Source organism: Urocitellus parryii, chromosome 7 (assembly GCF_045843805.1).
Source record: "Urocitellus parryii isolate mUroPar1 chromosome 7, mUroPar1.hap1, whole genome shotgun sequence".
Taxonomy (NCBI): Eukaryota; Metazoa; Chordata; class Mammalia; order Rodentia; family Sciuridae; genus Urocitellus; species Urocitellus parryii.
Window position 1 is genome coordinate 124,416,532 of NC_135537.1, and position 19,557 is coordinate 124,436,088.

General features: G+C 38.6%; 1 non-coding gene across 1 annotated transcript; it reads left to right on the forward strand.

The window, feature by feature from the left end:
• The first annotated feature begins 923 nt into the window (after nt 1–923).
• Nucleotides 924–1,033, forward strand: LOC113184075 (U6 spliceosomal RNA). The gene has a single exon (XR_003300943.1). It is a non-coding gene; the product is annotated as a U6 spliceosomal RNA (small nuclear RNA).
• The last annotated feature ends 18,524 nt before the right edge of the window (nt 1,034–19,557 follow it).

A 19,557-nucleotide genomic window follows, 5' to 3' on the forward strand; every position in this document is an offset into this window, starting at 1 on the left:
CCATATGGAAAACTACAAAATAGGCATCTTAAACTCGCTATGAGTAAAACTCTACTTTTGATTCCTGCTCGGGAGGTATTCTACTTGAAGCCATTCATTCATTAGCCAGTATGAACCATCTGGATTTCCCTAGATAGGAAATAAGGACTATTTGGGTAAATGGTACAATCATTCTCTGGGCTGTTAAGGTCAAAACCTAGAAGCCATTCTTGATGATCCTTTTTTATTCATTCCTTACTTTAGATCCATCAGCAGATCTATTGTTTCTACCTGCAGAATACATCCTGAATATCTCCTCTTATCAGCAACTTCATCAATAATAGCCTAGTTCCAGAGAGCAAGGCTTTTCTTCTGGAAAACTGCAACAGTTTCTTTGCTGATATTCCTGCTCTTTCTGCTCTCCCTGTTGTATCTCTCTCTCTCTCTCTCTCTCTCTCTCTCTCTCTCTCTCTCTCTCTCTCTCTTTTATTTAATTGACTTTATTTTTTAACCACATGATTGCAGAATGCATTACAATTATTACACATATAATGCACAATTTTTCATATCTTTGTATATAAAGTATGTTCACACCAACTCATGTCTTTATACATGTTCTTTCTTTTTTTCTTTTTTTGCATTACAATTCTTATTATACATATATACCACAATTTTTCATATCTCTGTATATAAAGTATGTTGACACCCAATTTGTGCCTTCACACATGTACTTTGGATAATGATGTCCATCACATTCCATCATCATTGCTAATCCCCTGCCCCCTCCCTTCCCCTCCCACCCCTCTGCCCTATCTAGAATTCATCTATTCCTCCCATGCTCCCCCTCCCTACCCCACTGTGAGACAACCTCCTTATATCAGAGAAAACATTTGGCATTTGTGTTTTGGGGGATTGGGGGATTGGCTCTCAAGAGGGTATAACTGATGCTCACTCACTTCAGCAGCTCATAGACTAAAATTGGAATGATGCAGAGAAGATTAGCATGACCGCTGCATGATTGTGGCATACAAATTCTCAAGTGTTCCATATTTTTTTTCAAAGTAAGTTTTTATTTTTTGTTTGTTTTGTTTTTGTGGTGCTGGGGATCGAACCCAGGGCCTTGTGCATACAAGGCAAGCATTCTACCAACGGAGTGATATCCCCAGCCCCTAGGTGTTCCATATTTTTTAAAGTGGAAGTATCAGGAACTAAAAAGGAGCCAATTGTATTCCATGCATGTATGATTATGTCAAAACAAACCCTACACATTACATTATGTGTAACTATAATGAACTAATATAAACATTCAAAATATGAAATTTGAAGAAAAAGATATAATTATGTCACAAAGTGAAATATAAAGGGAATTTCAACTCTACATTAATATATATCATATTTAATACAGAAATAAAATATTTCTGGAGAGACCTAAAAAAATAAGAAACTATAAATGATCTAGCCTATATCTCTCCAGTGTTATCTGTGTTAAATGAATGAATGAATGATAATGCATTAATAGAGACCGAAGATGTTACTGATTATGAGTAAAAGTGCTAGTATTGGATTACCCATGGACACATTTTGGAACAACCAACTACAGTTATAGGACCTGGGGGTATCCATTTTCTAAGGACTGTTTGAATTCTAAATAATAGAAAATTATCTCAACTTTCCCAAAGCAAAAAAAGAATGCATTGGCTTATAAAACCTGGAAATTTAAGGGATGATTCTGGCTTCACAAACATTTGTTTGTTGGTATTCAGATGGTAGGTACAGAGGGTTGGTACCCTTAAAATGTGTCTGATTTTCTCCATAAATCAACACAGATACCCATGTGTGTGTGTCTTCAACATCAGACAATCCCTATCCACAATTGTTGGGAGTCGCCCCGGCTCCAAAGCCTAACTTCCCCATCCCCCAAGAAGAGCTGTCCAATGGTGAGCCCTGCTGGCTCACATGATCCTGCCTTCCAATGGTGAGCCCTGCTGGCTCACATGATCCTGCCATCCAATGGTGAGCCCTGCTGGCTCACATGATCCTTACCCACCAATCAGACTAGCCCTGCTGGCTCATATGATCCTTACCCACCAATCAGACTAGCCCTGTTGGGTCATCTGATCCTTACCCACCAATAAAAAAATACCCCATGCCAACTGTCACACCATCCCCGGCTCTATAAATATGCAGAGCTGTTCCTCAATAAATGGGCATTTTCTCCGATGGCAAGCCTTGATGGTTCTTTCAACAATGGGGTATATTGTTTTATAACTAAAGATTTCATGGGATACAGTTTTTTTTTTCTTTTTATATTTTCCTGGGAATTCCAGCAACAATATCATGGAGAATTCCAACTGACTACGTTTGGGTCACTTGCCTTCTCTTGAACCAATCTCTGTGGCCAAGAAATTGTCATTCCTGGCTCATTTGTTCACTGGCCCCTGTAGTCAGGCTGGACCCATGTGTTCCAAACAACAGGAACTAAAAACAGATGTGGTGGTTTCCCAAACAGAGGCTTCAATCTCTTTACACTTAAAATGCAGCAAAAGTGTTCCTACTCTTAAGGTTGCTACAATGGTTAAGTGGGACATTTTATATTAGGCTCAAAGCACAAGGCCTGCCACACAGCATTTCATCTATTATGGTTAGATACAAACAGCACATAGAAACACTTTTTGAAGGAAAACACTGTCTTACACTGATATATCTTACAACCTCAGATAAAATTTACAACTCTCAACACTTCCACCAATGAATAAGGAAAAATAAGAATTGATGCGTATGTTCTCTGTTCTTGCTTAAGATTCTAGAACTGCATGACAAAACACATCTGAGGAAAGAAGAAAGGAAATAAAGCTACAAGCAAAAATCAATGAATTGGAAAATAGGAAATAGTAGCTATATTTCTTAGTTGCCTTTTTGAACAAAATAAATGAATAGACATAACTCTGGCAAGCTTTAAAAAAGGAACATAAAAGCATATTAAATAAGAATTCGAATTATGATTTAGACAGATGCAATATCTTCTAAAATTACATATATTAAAATTTCGTACATTATATAGCATACATTACAAGTTCTGAATGTTCATTAACTATTAAACAAATGAAACGTAAATATATGACTATGGAAGAAAGTCAAGCTATTAAGTATAGAGCAAATCAAGAATATTCTCTTTTCCATATCCCTTGCTTTGTACTCTTCTCAAAGATATGGGTGTTCATTTTTTATCCTCACTGATGCAATTGAGTGTGCATGTTTTTATGTCTTATCTGTCATTTGGGAAAATCTACTTGTAAGATCATTTTGTTCATTTTGCTCTGAAACTTGTTTTTTTTTTTTTAACTTCAGCAAATAAGTTGGTGATAAACCTCATAATGATATATGAGTCTAACAGATCCAACTTCAGAACCTCAGTCTATTTCCGCAAAAGGTTGTCTTTTGAACTGTTAAACCACTTCTCTATTGATGGACATTGCAAACTATGTGGAAAATGAACATTTCTGTGTATCCATCTTGGGGCACAAGTGCAGGTATTTCTTTAGCATGAATTCCTGGAGGGATTTATCATTTCTACTTTGATAAAGGGTAGCAATTTGCCTTCCTAAAAGTCAACATGATAACTTTTCCCCTCTTTCAGATTTCCTGTTTTCGGTTGGTTCTTGAAAATATTTTCTATCTCCAATGTTTTCACTCTGCAGTTTTTTTTAATCTTTATTTTGTTTATTTATTTTTATGTAGGGCTGAGAATCGAACCCAGTGCCTCACATGTGCAAGGCAAGCGCTCTACCACGGAGCCACAACCCCAGCCCCAGTCTGCAGTTTTTGTTTAATTCATTTCACACATTTTACTGCTCCCCAGCAACAGTTTCTTCTACTCATTGGTCAGAAGAGTCAAAGGATAAAGACACCCCCTCACTTTCTTGTCTCTATGCTCAGTTACATTAGTTAAAAAAAAAAAAAAAAAAAAAAAAACAGAAATTTCCCAGAATGGGTTTTGGAGACTGAAGACAAGTGTCAGAGAAGAATCAACTCTATTCTTCTACTTTACCTTAATTGAATTAGAAAACACTTTTCGTCCTCCTCCTTCTCTCCTCCTCTTCCTCCTTTTCTCTTCCTCCTCCTCCTCTCCTCCTCCTCCTCTCCTCCTCCTTCTCTTTCTCTCCTCCTCCTCCTTCTCTCCTCTTCCTTCTCTCCTCCTCCTTCTCTCCTCCTCCTCCTCCTCCTCTCTTCCTCCTCCTCCTCCTCCTCCTTCACAACCCCCCCCTTTCTTTTTTCTTCTTCCACCTCCTTCTCCTCTTCTTTGTCCTCCTCTCTTCCTTCTTTATAATTGGTGGATTGGGCATGAAATTGATGTCAATCATTTATTAGTTTTTATCTATTTCATCATACTGGGAAAAAGATTTTCTATGAAAAAATTGCAACCTTACAGCAGAAGTCTAGTTGACTTTTTTTTTTTTTAGAAAGGCAATATTTTCTTGATCCTAATACTAATTTTACTTATTAAAAGTGTTTTTGTAGTTGTTTCTTCTGTTCACTACTTTATCTCCTGATGTTCTTTCTTCTTTTCATCCAATCAAATATTGGCATTTTCCAGTGGTTCAAATTAGGGGGGACCAAATGTCATGACTGATGTTTTGTTTTTTTAACTGACAAAAACAGAAATTGCACATGGTTCATCCTAATAGTTGGCAAATGTAGTGAGAATCTTGCTTCCATGCCTTTGCTTTTTCCATGCAGTTTGGTCACAGCAGTGAGGGGCATATCAGGTGGCCCCTGTGGACTGGGACCCCTGAGAATGTCCACTCAAGCAAGAAGCCTGCGTTGGGGAGTTCAGGGAAGAGAGTTGAGCATCAGTTCCTGTTTCTCCACCTGCAGGAACTTCCCTCTGCTTTCCCAACAGGTCTCCCCTGTCCACTTGGGCATTGGGACCACTTGGGGCCACACCTATCTCCCTGGTATTTAAGGCAGCTCTTGGCTCCATACACATGATCTATTCTCCCATCTTGCTTTCATGCAGTCTGCAACATTTCTAGTATGCTTATATTTTCCTTTTTTTTTCCTCTCCATAAGCTAATAGATTCATTTTGAGTGATTGAGAACATGGGTGTGTTCAGTTGACGATCCAGTTCTTACTTCTTATGAATGGTTTTAAGTAACAATTACTGATCAAAAAAAAAAAATGGTAGAAAATCTCAATATAAATATTTTGAAAGAATATTTTTTTAATTATCAATGAGTTGCCTTTCCCATGAAGACTCCAGATCTGAAGTACACCCCAAATAAAATCTTAGTAAAATGCATATGATAAAAAATAAATAATAATAAAATCACACAACAGTAGGTGAATTGAAGACACTTCAACATTAAAACAAATTGATATAGAAAGTTGATAAAATGTAAGAGATCACAGAAAGCAAACAGCCTCAAAAAGGAAATATATCAGTATTTGTAAAAGGTACTAAACAAAATTCAACCATTTATAATAAATTTGTATTTTTAATATTAGAAATAAGGTTGGCTAGTTCCTTAATAAGAAAGAGACTCTATATTGGAATAAAAAGAACACATGTCATAATTAAAGATCACATTACAGAAGCACCATCATTGATAACCTAAGTAGAAGAATATCTATTATTTTATTATTACTAAACCAAAGAATATAAACCAAAGATTACTTTGCAGTCTTAGAATTCTAACCAAAGTAATGTGGCATGAAAGACAATGATTTCAACTTTTTTGAAAAGAGGATTTTTGAATCTTAATCATCAACAGATTAGATGATCTTTCTACTGATAAACCATAAAGCTAGCAGAACTGACTGGTAAAGACAGCAGCTTTGGAATATAAACATGGAAAAGTTGATCACTTGCTTATACATCAGGGGAAAATCATGAAAAATATGGGGAAAAAGATTTATTCACAAAAGAATCCTATATCCAAGACATTTAGGAATAACTGTAATGACCACACAGGGATCTTATTAAGATAAAATTTTTTTTCCTGTATAATGAAATGGTTCATTGAATGAGGATAAAAAGGTATGACATGTTGTTGGAAGAAATTATATATTATTTTATAAATATGTGAAGCCTTCTCCCATCAATCACTAAAGGTAACAAAATTTTAATGAAAGTATAAATAGCATAATTGGGGGTGATTTATATATTATATACCAAAAAATTGGGAAAATTAATTTGAAGAAATAATTATTTTTAAATACTGTTGTCTTCAACAGTTTGGTTTTAAACAATGGACACTTATTTCCAGAGGCTTGAAGTCCAAGGTCAGGGTGCCAGCATGTTTGGATGAACCCTGGTGAAGGCTGTCTTTCATGTGTGAAGAAGAATCTTCTTTTATTTTTATTGATTTAAAAAAAAATAAATGACAGTGGAATGCATTACAATTCTTATTACACATATACAGCACAATTTTTCATATTGTATACAAAGTATATTCACCCCAATTCGTGTCTTCATACATGTACTTTGGATAAAAATGACCATCACATTCCACCATCATTTCTATCTACTGTCCCCTCCCTTCTCTCCCACCCCTCTTCCCTACCTAGAGTTCATCTATTATACCTCCCATGCTCCCCCTCCCTACCCTACTATGAATCAGCCTCCTCATATCAGATAAAACATTTGACATTTGTTTTTTGGGGATTGGCTAACTTCACTTAGCATTATCTTCTCCAACGCCACCCATTTACCTGCAAATGCCATGATTTTATTCTCTTTTATTCCTGAGTAATATTCCATTGTGTATATATGCCATATTTTTAATCCATTCACCTACTGAAGAGCATCTAGGTTAGTTCCACAGTTTAGCTATTGTGAATTGTGCTGCTACAAACATTGATGTGGCTGTGTCCCTGTAGTATGCTGATTTTAAGTCCTTTGGGTGTAGACCGAGGAGAGGGATAGTTGGGTCTTCTTGCCATGTCCTCACATGATGGGGAGAGATCATTTCTCTCATGTCTCTTCCTATAAGGGCACAAAGTCTCCATTCTCCTGATCTCCCAAAGGTCTCATCTCCAAAACCAGAGCTTCAGCATATGAATTCTGGAGACACACAAAAATTCAGTCTATAGCAGCTGCTTTAGGGATTGGAGCCAAAAGGCAATGCATTAATTATGATAGTAACGTGGGACACTGACGAAAGTGACAGATCAATTGAAGAAAATAAAATGTCCCTGGGCACATGTCCAGTTCAGTATAAGATGAATGTGCCATTTCAAGTGATGAGGGAAAGAAGGAAAACTAGTTAATCATTTGTGAGAATAGTCATATGGTCACCTTATAACCAAAAGAGACACTGATTAGGTAAGCGCTATGGGTGGAATATGGTTTGTCCCCACCCAAACTCATGCTGCGATTCAATCATCATATAATGGTGGAGACCTTAAGAAGTGGTTTTGCTCTCATGAATGAGATAGAGTGGTTTCCTACAAGGTCAGTTATGAAGCATCTACCTTTTCCTCTTTATTATACCTTGCCTTTCTGCTTTTTACTATGAACTGATGCAACAGGAAGCACTCATCAAATGCTGGGCAGATGCCAGTGTCATACTTTTGTATTTACAAAGCAGTGAGCCCAAACCAAACCTTTTTCCTTTATAAATACCTAGTCTCAGGTAATCTGTTACAGCACAGAACAGATGAAGACATAAGAAACGTTCTTTGAATCTCTTTCCCTGTAACTCTTTCTAGTCTTCTAGTCTTACTCTCTTTCTTAGTATATTTAATACAGAAGGTTAAATTTCACTATTAATAAAAGTCCTAAACATACACAAGCAGAGTAGGGAATTTTTTTTTAATGTCACAATGTAGCCTTGCCTAAAAACATTACTTTGTTCTATGAAATGAATAATAGAAAGTCACATTCTTATATAGTTTGGGAGTTGAGTTATCAGAGTCCTTTAAAAGAGTGAGTCCTGTGTCAGAGGTCAAACTGTAAAAGGCTTAAAGGTGAACTTGGACTTTCAGTGTTTAATTAGTAAAGTTAAGCATTATCTGCGCAGCCTCAGCTAATACTATTTAACAGTTAAAGGGCAAGATGCTAGAGCACAGAGACAATCAGATGCATGAAACACTTTTTTTTTTTTGATTGGGAAATAAAAGATACCTTCAGAGAACTGAACTGGCTCTCTCAATCTCTCTCTCTCCCTCTCTTTCCTCTCGAGAATTATGAAAGTAGCAAAGTCTATAAGAAAATAATCTACAGTTTTTTTTTCCTAAGAAATAGCAAAAATAAAAATGAGTGAATGTCTAAGAGAAGACAGACCATGGAGTTTTAACAATGAGGGTATTTCTTTTAGTCCTACAAATGTGACCAAGATATAGCAAGAAGCTGCAGATTGACTTGGAAAAGTGCTTTTACTAAAGTCTGCGATAAAATTTGTACAACTTTTTTTGATACTAGGGATTGAACCCAGGGGTGTTTAACTACTGAGCGACATCTCCAGTCTTGTTTATTTTTATTTATTTTTTAAATTTTTAACAAGTTCTCACTAATTTGCTGAGGGCCTTGCTTGCTGAGGCTGGCTTCAAACTTGAGATCCTCCTCTATCAGCCTCCCAACTTGCTGGGATTATAGGCGTGCACCATCACACCTGGCAATGAAGACCTTTGAAGAATAAGTTGATTAACTAGGGAGATGCCCAGCCTAGTGATTAAGGTCATTGGATTTGGATAGAAGTGCCTGAGATCCTGCTTCTGTCACTTATTTGGGCCTGGTTACTCATTGCTGAACCTCAATTTCTCCATCTATCAAACGGGATAGTAAAGCCTCCTTTCAGAGGGACCTTATGAGAATTAAATGAGACGATATTTGCAAGAGCCTTAACATGGTGCCTCACGTCGTAAGAGCTAAAAAATATTAATTATTATTACTAAACTAATTGCATTGATACATGTGTATTATGGGTTATATTATGTTCTCAAAAGATATGTTCAAATGCTCACCCTTTGTACCCATGGATACAACCTTGTTTGGAAGTGATGTTTTTGCTAATTAAGATGTAAATTAAAGTGAGTTGATACAAGATTCACGTGGACCCTCAATTCAATGTCTGGTGTCCTTATAGGCAGAGATACACAGAGAGAGAATGGACATATGACATGGATGCAGAAATTAGAGTGAGGATCTATAACCCAGGGAACGTAGGGGTGTCAGCAGCTATTGAAACTTGGAAGAGACCAAAACAAAAACAAAAAATTCTTCCCTGGAGACTTGGCAGGGAATGTGGCTCTGTCAACACGTTGATTTCAGACTTTAAACTTCCAGAATTATGTGAAAACAAATTTCTGTTGTTTTAAGTATGGGGTAATTCATCACAGCGGCTCTCGGAAATGAATACAGTGTGTAATATCTAATCTTTCACTTTTAATTGCTTTATAATAAACCTGGGAAAAAAATATAACATTGTGTGTAAGGTAAAAACTATAACTACAAATGGGCATTGTTTTATACTGTTGTACTCTATGTTTTTGTTGTCTAAAAATAAACCAACCAACCCATGCAATCATTTGGCCCTGGAAGGTCCAATGCGAGTAACTCATACAGAACTAAGAGATGAGGAAAGAGGAGATGGGCATTCGTTCTAGGGGCCTGACATCCTTTGGATCTTCCTCTTTGGTGGCAAAAGTGCAATGGAGGAGGAAAGAGAGGATGTGGCCAATAGTGCTGTGAACCTGATCCCCTGTGTGGAAGAGAAGTCTGTGGAGGACCACTGATACAAGTTCTCATGACAACCACTGCCTGTTATCATTTCAGTTACCTGACTATGCATCAAGTTTTTTTTTTTCTCTCTCTCTCTCTGTGTGATTTTGCAGGTAATGCAGTACTCTCCTTCATCTCTGTCTATTTTATGTGCTTTCTCAACTAACTGACTGAAGTTGTGTCACAGTTTGGATCGATGAAGTCCCACAAAGGCCCTTGTGTTGAACGATTGGTCTCAACCTAAGAGGTTGATGGGAGATGGGAAAACCTTCAGAAGTAGGACCTGGAGGGAGGAGGAATCAGAGGTTGGAAACCCAGCTCCTTCCTCTCTCTTTCCCTTTGATTTCTTGCTTCCACAAAGAGAACTGACCCCCTCTGCCCCCACATGCCCCTTGCGACCACAGACTGAAACCTCTGAAACGATAAGCCGAAATAAATCTTTCCTCTTCTTAAGCTGACTATCTCAGGTCTTCTGTCGCAGTGACAGAAAGCCGACTAATACAAGGTGGAATCTGCTTAAGTGGAATACTAAATCACCCAAGGAGCATCTGCAATGATCTTTCTAATTTCAGTTAATATTCATGCTCAGGCACATTCATCATTTTTTTATGATTAAAAAATTCAGTCTCCAGAAGGGAAATGAGAGGAGTCCTAAGAGGACAATCAATTCAAATCTCTTGCAATAAATATGAAGCTGTTTGTGTTTCTGTGTGTCTGTATGCTGATGCGAGATGTGTTTCTGCCTTCACTCAGTATTCCAGAGAACAAGGAGTAAGACACTGTGTTAGCAAAGTGAGTAGAGGAGGCATCTCATCTTGAAAGAATGTCAATCTTTACAAACCTTATGAACATGTAATAACTGGACCAAATGAGATTTGTTTACCCTGTTGGAGATCAAACCATCCAAACTTTTAAAACTGTATTTAGATGTGACCAAGTTGATGTGCATAAAGATCAGCAGTAATTAATCTTTCACTTTTAGAGCTTCATATGACCGAAGCAACTACTTTGTTGGGCAGGAAATAAGAAGCAGAACTAAAGAAAATAAGAAGTGTTGAAAAAGATGGTATGGAGAGGTGTTTCAAGGTATGACTTAGTGTGTTCTCGTTAATAAACTCATTTAATCTCCATATCTGTGAAGGTTGTAGACACAGAATCCCAGGCTGGGCTATTCATGTGCAAAAGACAACGTCCATGTGCTTTTTGGAAAACTGAACTGCATTTCCATTTTGAAGGTTGCCAGTCTGCTTTCTATTGGTAATGATGCTATACCTCAAGCTAGGAAAATAAAGAAAAGAGCTTTATTTTGGCTCAAAATTCTAGTGCCTGCATCTGTTCATGGTCTTCTTACTCTTAGAATCTGGAGGAGGTGCAGAGTATCACATGGTAGGAGATGTGCATTTGTGTATACACAAGAAAGGGGAAGAGACAGAGAAAGAGAGAAAGAAAGCATCACATTTAAAAAATAAATAAATCATAAAAATAAAGTAAGCAAGAGAGAAAAACCAAGAAAGCCGGATTTACTTTAGAATAGAATGATGTGCTCTGGCAGTAAGTAATCCAGTCCCACTTCCATGAGAAAAACATGAATCTCTCTAAAGATCCTGCCACTTCCATTTCCACATGGCTACCCAAGGAACGAAGCTTCTCTGTGAGTTTTCATGGGTCACACCACATTCATACTACAGCTGGAGTTTCCCGTGAATTCATTCTGGGTTATATCAGGATCCATGCCCCCGACCTCTTCTCCCACCAAGTCCTTTGTCAGTTCTTTGGTTTCTGTCCCCAAATCCCCGGGGTACTCTTAGAGAGCGCAGAGACATCTTAGGGAATTGGGTCCAAGCCCCAATTGAATATTAAATGTTCATAAGGATTGTAAAGAGGAGATATCTCCTCTACTCAAGTTGCTGCAGGCCACTTTCTGCTGAGGAAATCCAGGACTCTTCTCCTTTTCTCCTTCCAAACTGCCCTGGGGTGGGGGTATCTCTTTGAGGTTCCCCCCTCACTGTAGACTCTCAGAGGATCAAGAATAGGTAGAGGTCTCCTTTGCAGTCAGAGTCCCTCTGGGCCTATCTAGAGATCCATCTCTTTCCTCCAGCTCTTGCTAGACTGTGGTTTAGGAAGGGGTTCTTGGTCAGGAATTGCTGGGGAGCATTCTGATCCTTTTCCTCTTGTCTTGAAACACAGGATTTCTTTTAAATCTCCTGCAGAGGAGAGAAACCCATGAAATTCAGACTCCCCTTGCATTTCAGGTCTATTATTCATACCCCACAGCCTAAAAGATAATTTGATTTACTAGGAAAAGTACATGATATCTTTAAAACAAAAGAAAACAAAAAAATATTGGGGTAAAACCAAGACAATTACGGATCCAGTGTCCTCGACTTTCAGAAAACAAGCTGAGACGAGAGAAGAAATAAAATGACCACAGCATCCTCGCTCAATCAACTTTTGTCACTATGGGATATGTTTAGCTATATCTCATTTTTTTCCAACCAAGAGTTCTTATTTCTTCTGATGCTTAATGTTTATTTCAGCCAATTTTGAAAACTTGGATGATTTATTTAAAAAGTGGCTCTTCATTCTATTGCCATATGAATGCATTTCTTGATAGGGTATCTTTCCAAAACCTATACCCGTGGCTTTCATATGTCACAGAATACGAGAGATTTGAATTAAAATAGAAGCAAGAGGATATCCCTATGTAATTATCAACCTTTCCAATTATTTTTGGCCAAATCAATAATTCATGAAAAATACCATTTGTCAAGACCTTAGTTAAAGCCTCATCCCTTAGGGGGAATGGGACCCCAGAGAAATAACAGAACAATGAAAAAATCTCAGATACTTGGTGAAATATGCCCCATCTGGTCTCCGACTAAACCAACCCCTCACTGTATGCAGCTGAGTCCCCAATGTGTTCAGAAAACATGCATCTTGAATTCCAGTCAACAGCAGGCATATATGGATGAAGGTTCTGTTTCTTTTTTTGTTTTAATTTTTATTTGTTCTTTTTAGTTATACATGACAGAATATATTTTGACATATTAGACATACATGGAGAATAACTTCTTCCCATTTTTTTTTTGTACACAATGTGGAGTTACACTGGTTGTGTATTCATGTAGGAACAGGAAAGTTATAGCTGATTCATTCTACAGTCTTTCCCTTCCCTTCATTCCCCTTTGTCTAATGCAGTGAACTTCTGTCCTTCCCTGGCCCCCCTGATTAATGTGAGATAACGTCTGCATGTCCGAGAGAACATTTGTGCTTGGTTTTTGGGGACTGGCTTATTTCACTTAGCATGATAGACTTCAGTTCCATCCATTTACCAGCAAATGCCATACTTTCAGATATTCCTGGGTAAGACATGGGTACAGGAAGTATGTAGCCTTAAAGACCTGGAAAACATTGGTATTAGACAAAATTTAACTAGCTTCTTTTTGCAAAGCCATCTCAGAGATTATAATATGCTAATGTTTATCAGGAATTGTTTTAGCCAGCTTTTTACCACTGTGACCAAAAGACCTGACAAGAATAATATAGAGGAGGAAAATTCATTTGGTGCTCACAGTTTCAAAGGTCTCAGTCCATAATGGCCAATTCCATTGCTGTGGGCCCAGGTAGAAGAGAAAAGCAGCTCAGGACATAGCTACCTCAAAGAAAGAGGGGGGGGGGAGGAGAGAGAGAAATATGCCACTCACCAGGGACAAAATATGTACCCCAAAGGCAAAACCCCAGTGACTCACCTCCTCCGACCACACCCTACCCACCTATAGTTAACACCCAGTTAATCTCTATCAATGGATTAATCCACTGAATAGTTTACAACTCTCATAGTCTAATCTTCTCACCCTGGAAAACTCTTGCATTGTCTCACACATGATAGGAATGCTGAAGAAGGGGATATGGCTTCCCAAATTTACATCATCACAGAATAATATTTTACAGAACTTTCCTAGGATGAGGATTACATTTGGGGTCACTGGGGCCTCTCCCCATGTTAGAAATAGCAAGAAGAGATATTGAAGTAGGCACTCAGAGATAGGCTTGCTAGAAGCATCCCTTGGTGCTCAGCACAACCACCTTCACTGAAAATAAGCACCTCACCTCCCTCTCTGATCCAAAAGACAAAGAGTCTTGTTCACCAATATGGATAAGAACGCTACTTAAAATTGTCTTGCCATACATTTTCTGCTCATTTCGTTTTTCAGTCGGAATCAACCACCTGCTCACCTCCGTCTGCACAATCTCACTCCTACGAGGTCCTTCTCAAATTCCGCTTACGAAGGGGGAATTCTTTGTAACCATTCTCGATTTTGTTTGAACTCACTCTCTCTAACTCCCAGTCTAGCAATGAAGACATTTCTTTTTTAAATCATCATCTCACCAGAGATTGAGAAAGTGATTTGGCTCCCAACATGAGATTAGTAGGAATTGTGTATGATTTAGACAGTGGTTGAAGTAATCACCGTGGACTCCATTTCAGGCCCACTGTGTTCTTTGGTGATAAGTAACTGGCAACCCAGGCTGCGGGCTCTAGTCTGATAACCTTTATCCCTGCTTGGCTACTTGTCTGCCACCCACTCAGTCCACCTGTCCAGTCCTATTGGCACATCCCCAAGTCAATTTAGAACAGGGCATCAGCATGCCCGACTGCGATGACAGATGCCAAAACCAACTAGCAAACACATACCAGGCCACTGCGGAAGGACAGATTCAATGGTAGCACTTGAAGTGGCTTTTGCCTCCTGTCTTAAAGTTCACCAGCTGTATTTGCCCTACCACAAACTTTTACATTTCTTTTTTTTTTTTTGTAAGTTAATTTAGATTTTTTTCTCTTTCTCTTTTTACCCTCTGCCAACATTGCATTTGGGATTGTAGGATTTCATGACTTGCATCGGATTGTAGCTTCAGAACTGGGTGGTCTACTTTAAGCTATTCCTATCTATCTCTCATAGAGTTCTCAAAAGTTTTCTAAAATACTCCTTTTTTATTTTATTCCTGGAATAGAGAACAAAAATTAGGCACTTGTATATGAGGTCTGAAGATCCTGAACTCTAATTTAATTTTTTTTGGTCTGTTTGTGTTTAGCTATAAATACCCCTGAATTTTTGAGAGCAGGTAGCTTTACATTCCAAGAAGTACTGATTCAGACTTCTAATATATTAACACTGTTGTGAAATAAGTTCAGAGATGCGAATAGCTTTCATGCATGAATAACCAAACTTTTTAAAAAACTGTATTGGAGTGGTATACACACATAATCCAAAGCAGCAGATGAATTTTTGTATCCAAATTATGAATTGGATCTCAAAGAGCAAAGGATCTCATCTTATAGTAAATAATTTAGTAGTATGTTAAATATATTATAGGGTAAATAAAGAGGTGGGTTAACTACCTCCTCTTGTGCTAGGCTCTCTGGAGTCAGGCTAGGTTACCACAGTTCAGGTCAGGCTGGTATGCTGGAGCCCAGAGAACAGGTACAGACAGGTGAGAGCAGACGGTGCCTGGTGAGTCTTAGCTGATAAACAGACAGCAATACTGGCTGAGGTCATTTATAAGAACACCAGTGGAAATGGCTGTCCAAAGCTAGTAAGGACACCTGTAGGGTGGGATAGAGAACAAAATCTGATAAAACCCAGATAGACATGATGCTCTGACATCCCAATGGATGCTGAAAACAACAATAACAATATCAATAGAATTTATCAGTGCATACAACTCCAAGCACCCAAGTGTATGTGAATCCAGCAGCATAGACCCCATTTCTTAGAATCTCTCTCTCTCTCTACTTTACTCACCTCTTCATGCCTGTGTTGACTCCATCAGAGGAAAGTACAACCTCTAACAACTCTGCTGGTATCCTTTCAGCCTGGCATTTCTAGAGAAAAGGGTACATTTGTTTTTTCTAGTAATTCCAGCAAGGTCTTGGAACTGAACCTCTGTTCCTGTCTTTATTTTCTTGCACCTTCTAAATCAAACCCTCTGGACATAAAGATGGCTACTTTGATACCTAAACCAAGGGATGAGGCTTGCTTTATTGGGAAACTGGAATTTGTTGCATGCATAAGAGAAGCATTTACCCGCCACCCCCCAAAAAATTAAATGTGGGTGCTTATAATAGAAAAAGAGAAGACAAAAATTAGAGATGATCATTGTAATAGCTACGGTTGCTAATCTTTCCCTCAGCTCCCCCCTCTCTAGGCTGCCTTCCGGTACATATAGTAGAAAGCACCTCTCCAACAGGTCGGGGGCAAACCTCATCTGGGAGAGTGTTATAATACATGAGTCTACTTGACACCAGTGTACAAATTAGATTAAGGTGCGGCTTCTTCAAAACATTTTACTGCCAGAAAATTGTCATCATAAATTACAAATCTGCAATGACTAATAATATGGTTTGGAAGTTTCCCCCCCAGAATTCATATGTTGGAAATATAACACCAAAGTCACAAGTTAATAGCATTCAACTTGGGACCTTTGGGGAGGTGATTGGCTCATGAGGGTTTGGCCCATAAGAACGTATTAACCCATTCATGGATTAATAGGTTATCAAGGGAGCCAGTTGGTTATGAGAGTAAGACTGATTAAAAAGCCAGTTTGGCCATTTCTTATGAGCCCCTCTCACTATGTGATGCCTAGTTGACCTGCCCTAGAACTCCACAAGATGCTATCTACCTGCAAGATTATCTAACCAGGTGATCTTCCCATCACCTTGGATCTCCTAGTCTCCAGAACTGTAAGAAATAAATTTCTTTTCTTTGTAAATTCCCTAGCCTCAGGTATCCAGTTATAGTCACCAAAAACACAGTAAAGCAACTACTACATGAATGATGTGCCCTGGGATTAATGTGTGGGCAAAACCCACACAACCTAACTACGACACAGAGTTTGGTATTCCTTTGCTCCCCACATTTTAGGTAAACAAGGCAATTTTTGTGAGGTTCCTCAAGATGGTCTTCAAGATGGTTTCTCAAGATGCAATTGAGAGAGAGAGGGAGGGAGAAAGACTAATGGAATCAGATGGAATCAGAAATGTTGGGTAAGAATATCAAGAAAAAAGAAAGTATGTCTTCTCATCTGGTAACCTCATTTTCAAGAATGGGTGTAAACTAGAGAAAATAACAAGAAATATGTGCAACAGGAAACAGAAGCTACAATATAATGCAAAAGACTGCTAAAATCACACTTCTGCTCCCAGGAAGCTTCTTCCTTAATAGATAAGAGACTTAAAGATAAAACAAGAAAAAATATGAAGGTCTAGTTATAGTCAAACATCCAACAAATACTTTTCAACTACTCCTTGGAATGCCACCTTGGTATTTATTGCTTCTGACACAATATGTGATATCCATCCCCCAATTCCCTCAGGGACCATTTTAAAATCTGCCATCTCCACCAAACCTCCCTTCCAGTTGCCAGCGAGTCATTGACTGCCACCTACGCTCTCCTCTAGTGAGAACTGGTTATTCAGCTTGAATTCTACTGTATTGTCTTGACAATGCTATAAGAGAAAGTTTCCTACAACAGCAAATGCAGCCATGTCCCTGTTCACAGACTTCCGACAGAAGTCCGGACTCTCAAGAACATCCTACAAGTCTCCTGGTTTCTTCTCTTTCCCTGGCCAATCACATAATCCACTCCCATCAAAACGCACACTGCTGACAGTACACCACTTCCTCTCATCTTTTGGGCCTTTCTGTATATTTCTCTTTGTCACTGAAATGCACCATCTCCATCTCTTCTTTTGATGCAGCACATCTTTATGGGGTACCTCCTTGCATCAGGTCATATCTTAGATCTTCCAGGTATACCAATGAGCAATGGTTGTGGCCCCATGGGGCACATGTATTCAAAGGGGAAGGCATAGACATAATTATCCATCTGTATAATTATGAACCCTCTCTGAGAATCTGTACTAGGAGCTTTCATCAAACTAGGAGCAGGAGATGGACAGGGAAGACATCCTTGAAGATGAGTTTTGAGCTGATAATCACAGAACAGGTTGAGAGAGGTGCATTCTGGGCAGAAACACCACATGCCTTGAGACAGGAAGGAAAAAGGCACATCGAAGAACTGAATTTGGAGCAAAATCTCTGGTAGTTCATTGAATATAACTCAAGGTTACATTCTAAGCAGTGTGTGCATGTTTTGGCTCACGAAGATGATAAGCTCTTGTAAGTCACCTTTCCCCCACAGACAGAACATACTGAGAGCTCCTAGATCCATACTGCCCTCTCCTCCTGCTTCAAGAGGTTGACCTGGATATATGACATAAATGGTCTCCTGAGCATTCTGACTTCCAAATCAATTTAGCCAGAGTGGTGCCTTAGGAGGAGATGGAGGCAGGAATGAAACTGGGGGAGAAAGAGGAAAGAAATGGGGTGTTGGAGGGCTATAACAGGTGTCTCATGGATCTGCTCATATCCTGGGAAGGGAAGGTAAAAAATCCAGGAAAGCTCTCTCTCTCTCTCTCTCTCTAGAGAGAGAGAGAGAGAGAGAGAGAGAGAGAGTGAGTGTCGGGGGTGGGGGATGAGACATTTAAGGGAAACTAACCTTATCACTTGAGTTTTTAGATCAGTGAAATTTGGGGAGTGATTTTTTTTTCCCTTTGTGAATTTTTATATTACATATTAAATTGTCATTTTTAAATGAAAGTGCCTTATTGATACTTTAGCAGGTGGGAGGATGTCATTTTAAAACATACTCCTTACTTTAGAATGTAAACCCCATGTGGTAAGAGATAAATAACCTGTTTCACAACAACGTAATGGATCCATAATATCCAAGCTGGGAAGGATTTGATGTTCAGATGCCTTAGAGGACACAGAGTGACATCTCAGGAATGGATATCCCATTAAGGAGTAGAGAAGGGGACAGAGAGGCAATTCAAAAGTCCCTGAATATAAACCTCACCTACTTCATCAAGGAGAAGCCGACCAAGAGAGAGCTTTATGCTTTTTTGAGGAGTGAGATAGGCTTTAAGATGGAATTACAAAGAGAAAGGGAGAAACAGGAAGAAACTTGGTGGTAAAGTCTATTGTACTTTCTGGTGTTTGAGTAGGCATTTAGTAAGGCACTTTTTTTTTTCCCCTTTAAAGAACCATAATGATTATTAGCTCTGACTTGCTTCCATTCTAATCAATACTTCTGAATACATGAAAGAAAGCATTTTTCTAAGAGAATGTGATGGAAAGACTTTAATCCCACGTCTTGGGTTTTGTCATGATCAGATGCAACACCACCCACCTATCCCCTATTGTCATGTCAAGAACATTTATTTTCCTGACTCTTCCCCCTAGGAGACTGACTTCAGCAAGCTGTCTCACAGTGAAGCATGCTGCTTCTATGTGACTTTTGCCTTCTAGTTTCAATCAACTTTCCTTTCCTTTATGCCTTTACATGTAAGCGTGATAACTGCTCCCCGCTTCTAGACCAGGATTATAGTTAGACTCTGTCTTTGCTACTCCTTTGTAAACATTTTTATTGTCAATTAACTCTCCATAAATTAGCTTAATTTAAATGTGTTGTCTGACTTCTAATGAGAACCCAACATACACTCCTGCCACCAAAACAACATCTTCACCTTTGTGTTCTACCAGAGTAGCCACTGGCCCCCTGTGTGTATTTAACATTTGAAATGTGGTGGCTAGTTCCAATCAAGATGTTCTGGAAATATAAAATACATTGGATTCCAAAGACTTAGGATGGAAAAAAAAATGAATGAGTATTAGTCTTTTTACTGCTGCTATGACAGAATATCTCAGATTGGGTAAATAATAAATAATGAAAACTTATTTGGAGCATTCTTCTGGAGGCTTGTAAGTCCAAGAGCAAGGGGCTGGCATCTGGC